Genomic DNA, 12,395 nt, shown 5'->3' on the forward strand with positions numbered 1-12,395 from the left:
TGACGATCTGTTCTAGAATTTTTAACAAATCCTTCCGTTCTATTTTCACTATATTCCTCTCTATTGGTATTTAATTTATCGATTATTTTTTCTTTGTTTTTGATCATTAGATCATAAAGTTTATTTTTATCTACATTGCCTTTTTGTATTTCATATGGTTTTTGCTTTGTAGTTGAATGTATCGAAGTGTTATAAAAGAGATTAGCTTTGTGAACAGCTACTCGAATTTCATGTATACTAGGGTTAATTTTTCCATTAAGGAGTGCTCTAATTTTTTCTGCTAATGTTCTATGAAAGACTTCAATGTCTGAATTCCCTGTATGACTGTTCGGTTTAGTAAAATGTACTTCTATGTCAAGGTCTTCTAATAATTTTATAATTCTTGGAAAATTAAATTCATTATCCATTACGAATCTTTTTGGTTTACCATTTGTAGCTAAATATTGTAGAATTGTTTCTTCTAGAGTTTCATGAGAAACATTTGGAACGTATGTAGCTGTAGTTAGCTTACTAAATTTGTCAATGGAAGTTAAGTATTTTGTTTTGTTAATACAATAAATGTCTAAATGAACTATCTGATTAATGTCTTTTGGAGTTTCTGTTAAATGAAATTTTTCTTTAATTGGTCGTCTATCATATTTAGATTGTTTACAAATATTGCAACTGTTGATTACGTCATTTATTAATTCTTTTAATTTCTTAAAATAGATTTTTGTTCTAAGTCCTCTATAGTTCTCTTCAATTCCTGAATGACCTGTTTCTTTTTCATGATACAATTTTATTTGTTTAATAACTTCCTCTTCTGTTTCTATGTCTTTAGCAAAGTATACACATTTATAAAATTTAATTCTTGTTCCAAATAACTCTATTAATTTTTGTTGAAGTATGTTATATTCGTTGTCTGTTAATTCAGTATAAATTCCTGTATTAATTTTTTCTATTAATGGTATGATAAGATCATTAAAATTATCTTTATTTATTTCATTTATTCCTATATGTATTCTTTTAAAGTTTGAATTTTTCTTAAGTCCGTTTCCTGCTTGTAGTATTATTTGTTGTTTAAATATGTTCACTGCACTATCTTTAATTGGGAAGTGATCATTTAGATCTTCATGCTGCGAATGTATTGTAGCTTTAACTGATTCTTGTTCTAACATGTTTATTTCTTCTTCATTTTTAATTTCTCTACTCAAGAAATCTGCTACAGTGTTGCTTGTACCCTTTAAATATTCGATTTGCATATCATATTCTCCTAACTGAAGTATCCATCTTTGTAATCTGGGTGAAATATCTCTACCTAAATTCTTTGTTTGTAGCCATTTTAATGGTTGGTGATCTGTTTTAAGATCAAATCGTCTACCATATAAATACGGTCGTAAATATTTTACTGACCAAACTATGGCGAGTAATTCCTTTTCTGTTGTACTGTAATTTCTTTCATGTTCATTGAGAGTTCTACTTATAAATGTTATTGGATGCCCTTTTTGTGTTAGCACTGCTCCAATGGCATAATTGGATGCATCTGTTGTTAATAAAAATTTTTCATTAAAATCTGGATATGCAAGTACCGGTTCTGTTTGAAGTGCATTTTTTAATTCTTGATGTGCTTTAATATAATTTATATCATTTTTATCAATTTTCTTATCTTTCTTTAAAAACTTGGTAATGGGTTGTGCAATTTTTGCATAATCTTTGATAAATTTCCTGTAGTACCCTGTTATTCCTAGAAAGGATTTAATTTCTTTAGTTGTACTAGGAAGTTGTATTTTTTCTATGGCTTCTATTTTATCTATATTTGGTTTCACACCTTTGTCTGTAATTGTATGCCCTAAAAACTTTGTTTCTCTTTTAAGAAAATTACATTTATCTATCTGCACTTTAAGGTTATATTTTTTTAGACGTTGAAAAACTAATCGAAGGTTAACTAAATGTTCCTGTAATGAAGTACTAAAAATTAATATATCATCAAGATATACCACACAAATTTTATTTATTAAACCTTCCAAAACCTCATTCATCATTCTTTGAAAAGTGGCTGGTGCATTTTTCAGACCAAATGGCATTCTTAACCATTCGTAATGTCCATATGGAGTTGAAAAAGCTGTTTTTTCAGAATCAGCAGGATTCATTTTTATTTGATGAAAACCTTTAGCAAGGTCAAGGGTTGAAAAATACTGAGCTCTTCCTAATTTATCTAATATCTCGTCGATATTAGGTATAGGATGCTTAAATTCGATTGTTTTTTCATTTAATTTTCTGTAATCAACTACCATTCGCCATTTTTGTTCACCTGAATTATCTATTTTCTTTGGGACTACCCAAATAGGTGCATTATAAGGGGAAACACTTTTTTTAATTATACCTTGTTGTAATAAATCTCGAACTTGGCGTTCAATTTCTTTTTCGTGAATTTTAGGGTATCTATATATTTTGCTGAATATAGGATTATCATGTTCTGTCCTAATGCTATGCATAGTTTGTGTTGTTGAAGTAAGTTTATCACCTTCTTTATAAAAAACGTATTTATTTTCATCAATAAATTTTCTTAATTCTTTTTTTTCTTCAAAATTCAAGTTCTCATCTATTAATTGACTCATTTGCGTTGAGTTGCAATACTCTAGAGTGTGAATTTCTTCATATTCATATATACGTTTAGTTTCTTTCTTTTCACTATCATAATTCTCAAAATACGTTTTCCTGTTATTTATATCAATATATCCTTCTTTTAAGTATAATGTCGCTCCAATAGGTTTTAATAAATTTTGACCTATAATTCCTACAAATTTATTATTTTGTATTTTCATCAACTTCCATGCCATAGTAGATTCATTTTCATTGAATTCTACTGGTACTTCAGTTATGATCTCAAATTTTATTGTATTTTCGTGATTAAGTGTTTTAATTTTGCTTGGAACTTTCATTAAAGTTCTAGGAATTTCTAATAGTTGTGACTCATCAAGTATACTTATTGTTGAGCCAGTATCTATTAGAATATTAAATTTTTTATTATTTATTGTGACTTTTATTATGGGAAGTGATTCTTTTTCCCGGCTAAGGTAAAATTTACCTCTTCATGTTTTATTTCAGTATTATTTACATCCATAGGTTCTGGTCTTGGATTCCGATTGTTATAATTATTATAGTTATTATTCCTATATTGTCCTGAAGGGAATGACCTTTGATTGTTTTTATTAAAGTCATTATAATTTCTAAATTGTCCTGAATTCTGATGTTTTTGATAACTATTTCTAAAATTATTTTGGAATGGTGGTCTAGCAATATAATTATTCGGTCTCTGATTATAATTCATTCCTCTGCTATTATTGTGGTAATTGTTATTATTTTGTTTAAAATTGTTCGAATTTCCCTGTTTATATTCTTTATTTAAATTTCTATGACGCATTAGCAGAGTATAAGCCTCTCTTATATTTTTTATATTTTGTGCAATAATGACAGATGCTTGATTGGCATTTAAATTATTTAAAAATTTATTCATAACAATACTCTCATTATTTTCTGGGTTATAAATAGTACTCTGTTCTAACTTACTTTTTTTATTAAGTTTTAAAAGGATTCCTTCAGTCTGGTCAAATAGTTGTTGAAGATCACTCGTGTTGATTGTATGAAGATCTTGTAGAATTTGTTCATATGTTTCGCTAACTCCGAAATCCTGGATTAATGCATCTTTTATTGTTGGCCATGTTGGCATTAAAATTCTTCGTAAGGTGTTAATCGCTGCTCCTTGTATTTTATTTCTTATTATAAGTGTCGCTATTGGTTGATTTTCCACACTTACATAACTGTACACAAAATCTATGTATTCGATGAAGGCTATGACATCCTCATCTGGACGTCCCGAGAATGTTGGAATTTTTTCCAATCGTACTAGTGGTATATTTTGGTCTGCTGCTGGATTTGCCATTTTTGTAAAATTATTTTTTTTTTTTTTTAAATTTTGTTTCTAAAAGAGTTTCTGTTTTTTTTTTTTTCTCTTTTTTTTTTTTGTTAATTTTAATTTAACACTGTGAGTTCACTTCTTTTTTTTTTTTTATTTTGTTTGTTAATTTCAGTTTAACATTTATTATTTTTTTTTTTTTCACTGCTTTTATTTTTCTTAAGCACTGTCTTTTTCGTAGACACTTTAATTTTCTAATCTCTCTACGAGAATTCGTGTATTTTTTATTTAACACTTTAGAAAAAAATTATTAATTGCTTCGGCAATTGTTTTATTAAATAACTTTTAATTGTTCGTTAAAACACTTCGGTGTTATTAGCTTTCACAATAAAAGTATTTTTTTTTTTTTCGAATCACTGGATCTCATATGTCACTATTAAATTCGTTAATAGATCTCATTGAAATCCTACCGACTGCGCCAATTTTGTTTTTGATCCTCCGGGATCAATTTTTAAAAAATAATGAATCAAAATAAAACACAATTTTATTTTTAATATTTTATTCACAAGCTTCAGATCCCTTACCACTGGTGGGGGGAAATCATCCGCTATATTAGAATGTTCGAACTATAATCTATTCGTGACTTGTTATGCAAGCCCCTTTTATACTTTATTTAACTGTGCAGCAATGCTACATGAATACATTGCCACAGTAAAGATACATAATATAATGTTTTGTTTAGAATTTGAATCATTGACAATTTCTTAGAGTGATTCATTTTTATGATTGAGAAATGCGATCGTTAAAAATCTTTGTTTATATTAATTTATGATTGAGAAATGCGATCGTTAAAAAATCTTTGTTTATATTAATTTAATGGAGATACTTATTCTTATAATTTATTGTACTCAAGCAAATATGCTTGGTATGTTTTTATTATTGTTTATATTGGGAAGTAATTCTATAACTCCCGCGTATGTTCATTATGGTTACTGCTCATGTTTTCAGAAACAGGATGAAGAATTTCGTTCGGTTTTGACATAAGCCCATGCCCGCATATTCACGGAGAAAACACATATATATACAATATTTGTTATAAAGCTCAAAGGTTTTACAATGGATATTATTTACAATTATTGAAGTCTTAAGTCTAAAATATTCTATTCTGCGAGCACAGAAGGGGCTCTGCTTCGTTATTTGTTGTTTTAATTTTTACATTTTGATTACAAAAGTGGCTTAGTCTAACAATATGTTTACTTATAAAAATAGATGATTTTCACGTCAGCGTGAGCAGTGCTGACGGTCGTTGGCTGGTGATGGTTGAGGGGTTGAATTAGATAAAAGTCCTTGGTGGTCTGGTTTGGTGGTCCTTGTGGTCTTCTGGGGGCTTCATCCTCTGTTGTGCTGCGTACCTGCAGTCTCGTAGAAGTTTCCAAAGCTGTCTTCATCGGATATTCCAAATGCTGGATCCATCATGGAGAGCACCAGGAGGTATCGGTCGTCTGTGGCTGGGTTACCTGAAATTAAATAAATAAGAGGGCTGGGATGGGATGGGATTTTCCTAAGCATTTTTGAGCTAAGATGGTAGATATATTTGCCTATCGGGAAAATTCTTTAGGCTTCGTAAAGCCTTACGTTACTATAATAGCGGACAGAGTTTGGTTTCCCGAAGAGGGAGGTGCAATGACGGAGAACCTCGAATAATTGCAGTTTCTTCATGTAGGTTGGGCTTATTGTGTACCATATAGGGAAACAGTAAGTAAGAATTGGACGAATAACTTGCTTGTAAACAGAAGTTTCGTTCTCGTTTGGAGTCCACCTCTTACTTTCATAAGAGGACGTAGTAAGGACAAGGCATGATTTGCCTTGCGAAGGGTGAATTTGGCGTGTTGGTTAAATTTTAACCTTTAAAAGAAGTGAACTCCCAGGTATTTAACGCTTTGTTTGGGTCTGATAACTGTGTTATCTGGAAGGGTAAGGGAAAGGAGTTTGAATTTTGTGGCTAAGCCGTTATGCGATGGTTTTCTAAAATAGATTAGTTCTGTTTTCGAGGGGTTAATTTTGATTCCCCACTGGAGGTAGTAGTATCACCAATCGAGATCCTTGGACAACTCCAGCCAAAATGTTCTTAAGTGTTGAATTAGTATTCCCCACACGAACGTAAAATTTACGGTTTGTGAGAAAACTGTGGATGATGAGTATGAGATGGTTAGGAAAGTGAAGAGCCTTCTATCCAGACGGAGTCAAATGCCTTTTGAATATGGAGCAGGCAGGCTACGATGGTTTCTTTTTTGTTAATAAAGTACAAGTAAAATAGTACATAAAATCAAGAAATAAAAAAAATTGTTACACTCATGAAACTTGGCAAAAAGTTTGCTTTTGGGATAAGAACCAATAGACCGAGAGCTGGGAGCAGATTTTTTGCGTGAGGGGTAACCAATTCCTATTAATATTAGAATAAGTCCCAGTCATGGTGATGAGGAAAAAAAACGTCCGCCAGCATGTGTCTGCGCCTGTGCTGAGAAAAAGTTAATCAAAAGTAGGTACATTTTTTCTGAAAATTAATTTAGTGAGGGTAACCACCTAGAAATAATTGGATCCTGACGCTTTCGTCGCCCTGATTACAAAAACATCCATGACAGACGTTTAAACCGCGCCCAAACACAAAACAGACGAGCCCGAAAACGCGTTTTTTACGCATTTTTAGGGATTAGGGTAACCACCTGGAAATAATTGGATCCTGACGCCCTCGTGTCGCCCTGATTACAAAAATACCCATGACAGACGTTTTAACCGCGCCCAAACACCCGACAGACAACCCCAAAAACGCGGTTAAATTTAAATGAAGATTTTTGTGAACAAAAAAAAAAAATTCAAAAATTTTGCTGAAATTTCATACATTTACTAATGGCAAAAGATTGGTTAGGCAATTAAAGGAAAACAACTATATGAGAGTAAAGGACAATCTTCCATCGTTTAGGCAATAAATGCAATACAGTAGATAACGAATATAAGAAAGTCTCATATAAGAAAAACACGCATATAAGACAGACATTTCAAAACACCATGCACATTCTCATAAAATTGTGTGTTAAATTTACCTCATATAAGAAAAACGTTTATAAGACAAACACTGATATAAGGCACTTGTTCTGATGTAATAATCTCATTCACTACATAAAAAATAAAACGTTTATGAGAAAGTCTCCAGTATTAACATGCAAATGATGCAAAGTGTAACTTCCACAAAATTTCTGAACCCACCCTTATTGAGCTGCCAAAAAATGACAAACTGAGAATGAGCAAGAAAGAAAAAAACAACCCACACATTTTTTAGTGTTCATTTGTTGTGGTTTAAAAATGTCACCTAAGAAAAGAAATACAGTTTCTATAAGAACTATGACTTATAATTACGGTGACCATATTCTTGGGCCTGGACATCCGGGTCTGAACACCCCGAGGACAACCTAGTCAGCCGACTTTTTAAATTTAGTTTACCCATGTATAAAATTTATTTACATTTTATAACTTAGTCGGTGACGTGAAATAACGCCCTACGAAATAAGGCCCCATTTGAAATGCGGCTTTATTTCCATGGAAAAACCGAAATAACGCCCGACGGGCCTTATTTCACTTGCAATATAGAAATAAGACCCCATTCGAAATAGAAATAAGGCCGCATTTCTGGAGGAAGCGAAATCTTGCTTCGTGTTCATAGTACCTATAAGTGATAAGTGAGAAGAATATGGGAGGGGGATGCGGCTTTCTTATGGGACATTAATTCACTAAGAGTAGGAAATAATTTCACTTTTATTGAGAAGTTAGTTCTCGCTGAATGTGAGAACAACATTTTTTTTTTTTTTGGGTGAAGTGGGAAGTGGAAAATAATTTTTCTTTTTAATACTGTATCTTATTAGATGAGGTGTCTTTGGCACATTTTTTTTACAAAAGTCTGCACTGAAAAATGCAAATGGGAAATCGCGCGTCTTCACAAAGTTTTTGCACTCTTTTTTTCTAGTACAAACTTTTAAGAAATAAGTAAAATCAAGAATACATTTAGGAAATTCAAAATAAATAAAATTGAGTTATATACTTACTCGTAGTAACATAAGTAGATTCAATTTAATTCCAATGTTCAAATGCGAAGCGGAAAAAATTTTTCTAACCCGAATTTTAATGCGAAGCGGAAAAAATTTTTGCCCACGTGAGGATCAATTTTGAAGTTAGAAAATTAAAAATTCGCGCGAATTTTTAATTTTCACACCTCAAAATTGGGCAAAAATTTTGACACACATTTGGATAAACTTATTTCCCACCATAAATGATGGAATATAACGGAAAAGTAGAATTATTACGCACAACAGATGAAATTTTTAAGTTAGTTCCCTGCACCGATTCAAGGTGAGTGTTAGGTTGGGTGTGAGCATATTTTCTTCAAAATTTTAGAGTTTCTAGGAAACTTAAAGAAATATTGAATTCACTCAACCTTGCCTCCACCCAAATCCTATAATATGCCCTAGGAAGGGGGAAAGGCGTTGTAGGGGGCTGCATCCCCGCTTATTCATCTGAAGTTTATACGCTCTGAACTTTAAATTACATTTAAATTTTTTTTAAAGAATGAAGTTTGGAAGTTCAGATGTTCTCGTTTTCTACTTCCAAGTAGAAAAAAAACGAAATAAGGCCCGACGGGCCTAATTTCGTTGTTGAAATGGAAATAAGGCCGCAAGCATTGTCAGGGCCTTATTTCCATTACAAATGGAAATAAGGGCCGATGCGGCCTTATTTCGTAGGGCGTTATTTCACGTCACCAACTTAGTCATTGTATAAGGTTAGGCCCCCTCTGTGCCAACAAAATTTTATATCAATCAATGTATCTTAGAAATAAGTTAATTTTAAGTCAATTGTAAATAACAAGTTCAATAAAATCAATTGAATTGAAAAAACCATATTCTTGTGAGCAGAACCCGGGACAGAAAAAAAATTCGTTGGATTGTTTTGAAATTATTGGTTTTTCAAAAATGATAAAATAATAAAATGAGTTTTCATAATTTTTCTTAATTTTGAATTCGAAGATCTATTAAACGATTATGAGAACATTTTCTTTGAAATCGTTTAAGTCGTTTACGATGAAGTAAGAAATCAATAAAAAAAAGTTTTACAATTAGTACATCAAAAAACATTATTTAACATTTTGATTTTATTTTTAAACAATTTTGAAATTTTGTTATATTGAATTCCATTTTTAGGGTTCCTTCCTCTTTCATATGTTGTTTAATATTCTAAAAAAATACTTTTTCTGGAGTAGCTTTTCAACCTGGCACACTCAAGCTGGATCTAAATAATTGACGAATTTTTTTTTAAACTAATGCTTTTATTCGCAAAATTAGAAAAACTTTTATTTTCCAACCACTTGCACTGTTTTGTTGTAAAAAGTATATAAAATTTTGAATAGTATATCATAGAATGTGGAAATACAGGACAATCACGGGGCAATTTACAAAATACGGGACACTTATACGTCCCGGGTTTCTTAAATAAAAACCCGGGACAAGCTAAAGAAATACGGGACAGTCCCGGGTAAACCGGGACGGATGGTCACCGTACTTATAATAGAACATTTTATTTCTTATATGTAATTGTATTTACATAAGAAATTTTCTTTCTTATATATATTTTATTTATATAAGAAATTTTCTTTCTTATATACACTTTTTTTCTATAAAAAACACGGATATAAGAAAAGTTTTTTGGACTTTCTTAAATCCGTCATCTACTGAATTCTTAAATTTCGATGTTCATACTTTTCGTAAGACTTTTTTCTAAAAAACATATTAAAAAAGTCAACTAACTTATTTTTTTCAAGTTTCACACTCAGTGTAACATGAATTTAAAAGAAAATTTATATTGAACCTTATTTTTCCCCATTTAATTTAAAGGTCAAAAAGTCCCCTTTTTAAGCATTCAGAGGGCTTGGGGCACCTCAAAATGAAATTATTTAAAATTTTTAAGTATACAGTTTTGTTCGTTTATAAAAACCGCAACTTTTTATTACTATGCCAATCCGAAAATAAAAAATTAAAATAAAATCGCTGCACCTTATGCATATTACATAAAAAATTGTGTGAATACTATATCACCCGATTGCTGCATATATATAAAAAAATATATAGAAAAACAATAATAACAAATGCTTAACAAATTAGTGCAAGCAACAGCAAGTCATCATTCCATCACATCATCAAACAAAACACCAACAACAACAACACCAACCACTGCATTAACAGCAACAAAAACCAGACATCATCAACCGGTTTTAATGATAAAACAAAAAAAATTGTCTCTGTCGCGATAAGCAAATTGGCAATGAGCACAATGAGTAATCCTTTCATTTCCCTTCCCATCTTCTTTCGCAATTAGTTTTGTATAGCAACTGTGGTATTGTGGGAAGAAACTCTTCGTACATATTCACAGTTGTTATCAATCTGACTCGGGTAGATTAAACTGCTTAACGAAATTAAATTTTTTTTTGATGCCGAAACAAAAATATACTTTTCTCAAGGTTTTCGATGTGCTGAACTCGAATCCGAAGTCAAAAAGAATTAATCAGCTCCCGTTTTTGAAATCCCGTTGAAAAGATTTAAACAGATTAACAGTTTCTAACGGTAGTATCTCAAAAACGGGAGCTGATCATTTTTTTCTGACTTCGGATTCGAGTTCAGCACACCGAAAACCTTCAGAAAAGTATATTTTTGTTTCGGCAACAAAACCCTTGTAAACCAGTGTTATTGATTGCCTAAATAGCCAACAGGGGCGGATCAGTTCAAATTGTCACTAAGGCATAACACTAGTGACAATTTGTTTTGTGAAGTTTCAATTGGGATTTAGATAAGGGAATCATTATAGGTAATTGTCCGAATAGGTTTTAGAAAGTTTTGAGTTTTTTAATGGTTTGTAAATTCAGGGTCGATTATGCCAACGTTCGTGGACTAAGATCCAATTTCTGTGACGTGTATATTTACACTGTACAAAACAGCAGCTGTTTTGGCACTGAGTGAAACGCAAATAGGTGAAAATACAGACTGTTCTGAATTTAATCTATTTGGGTATAGCTTGGTGCCATTATTCTTTTCCCACCATGGTCTCGCCGTTTATATTAGAAACGATGTCGCATACCAACTTCAACCACAATACGGTCCATGTAAAAACACATATTTTAATTTCATGTGGTTTAAATTCATGGTTAATAAGCGCGTGTTTTATTTATCGGCGCCCCAATCTGGACAGTAATTCAACTTCTAACGAACTTGATGCTCTGTCCGACTCCATTCAAAGGATTGTTACCCTTTATCCTCGCACTGAAATCGTTATTACGGGTGATTTCAATGTACACAATTCTTCGTGGCTTCGCTTTTCTGGCCAGACAACAACCGAAGGAAGGTATGCCGAGATCTTTGCTGAGTTTAGCCACCTAACTCAGCTTGTCGACGAGCCGACTCGAATATCGGACGTTAATGGTCGAGGTGAGAAAACTCTAGACTTGTTTCTTACCTCTGATCCTGATAAATACACTGTGCCTCTAGGCACATCAGATCATTGTGTATATCTGCTAATTTCTCTTGTCAAACAAACCCAGTTAAAGAAAAAGCACCAAGAAGAACTGTCTGGAAATACGAGAACGCCAACGGGGAGGGACTCAACGAATTCTTCAAAAACTTTAACTGGTCGCTATGTTTCCTCGATAGTGAAGTTGATTCCAGTGCAGATATGATAACAAATTTAATTCTCTCCGGAATGAGAAATTTTATCCCGAATAGGTTTAAAACAATCAAACCTAAAGAAAATGCATGGTTTGATTCGAGCTGCAAAGAGGTTATCAGGGTTACAGAGGTAAGCTTTCGATGTTATAAAGCCAATCCCACTGAGGAAAACCGAAAAAAGTTCAAACAAGCTAGAAAGGCCAGCAGCGCCCATATTCGACTAACCAAATTTTTGAATGATCAAGAATTAAGACAAAGTAAAAGTTTTTGGTCATTTGTAAAAAGCATACGCAATACTACCTCGGCGTCAGTTCCTACGCTCGTCTTCAATGACACTCCTTTTGTTAGCTCTCTGGAGGAAGCTAACCTACTTGCGAGGCAGTTCACTGCCAATTCCACATTGCGAGATAGTGTCATGACTCCGCTAGTACTTGAGCGAGTAAATGGATTCATGGGACGAATCTTCTTTCGCACTCATACAGTAGCAAGAGTTCTCAAAGATCTTGACATATACAAATCCGCTGGCCCGGAAAGTATCCCCCCCCCCCATCGTTCTGAAGAGGTGTTCTTCCACGCTGGCAAAACCATTGCGTAAGCATTTGATAGAGTTTGGCATCAAGCTCTTCTTTCGAAAATGCGTGCTCTTGGCGTCGATGAGTCTCTTCTTCGTTGGATTAGAAATTTCCTTTCGAACCGTTCAATACAAGTTGTATTGGATGGATTCAAGTCTGAAACAGAGAACC

The sequence above is a fragment of the Episyrphus balteatus genome, chromosome 1 (genome assembly GCF_945859705.1).
Source record: "Episyrphus balteatus chromosome 1, idEpiBalt1.1, whole genome shotgun sequence".
In the NCBI taxonomy this organism is placed as follows: domain Eukaryota; kingdom Metazoa; phylum Arthropoda; class Insecta; order Diptera; family Syrphidae; genus Episyrphus; species Episyrphus balteatus.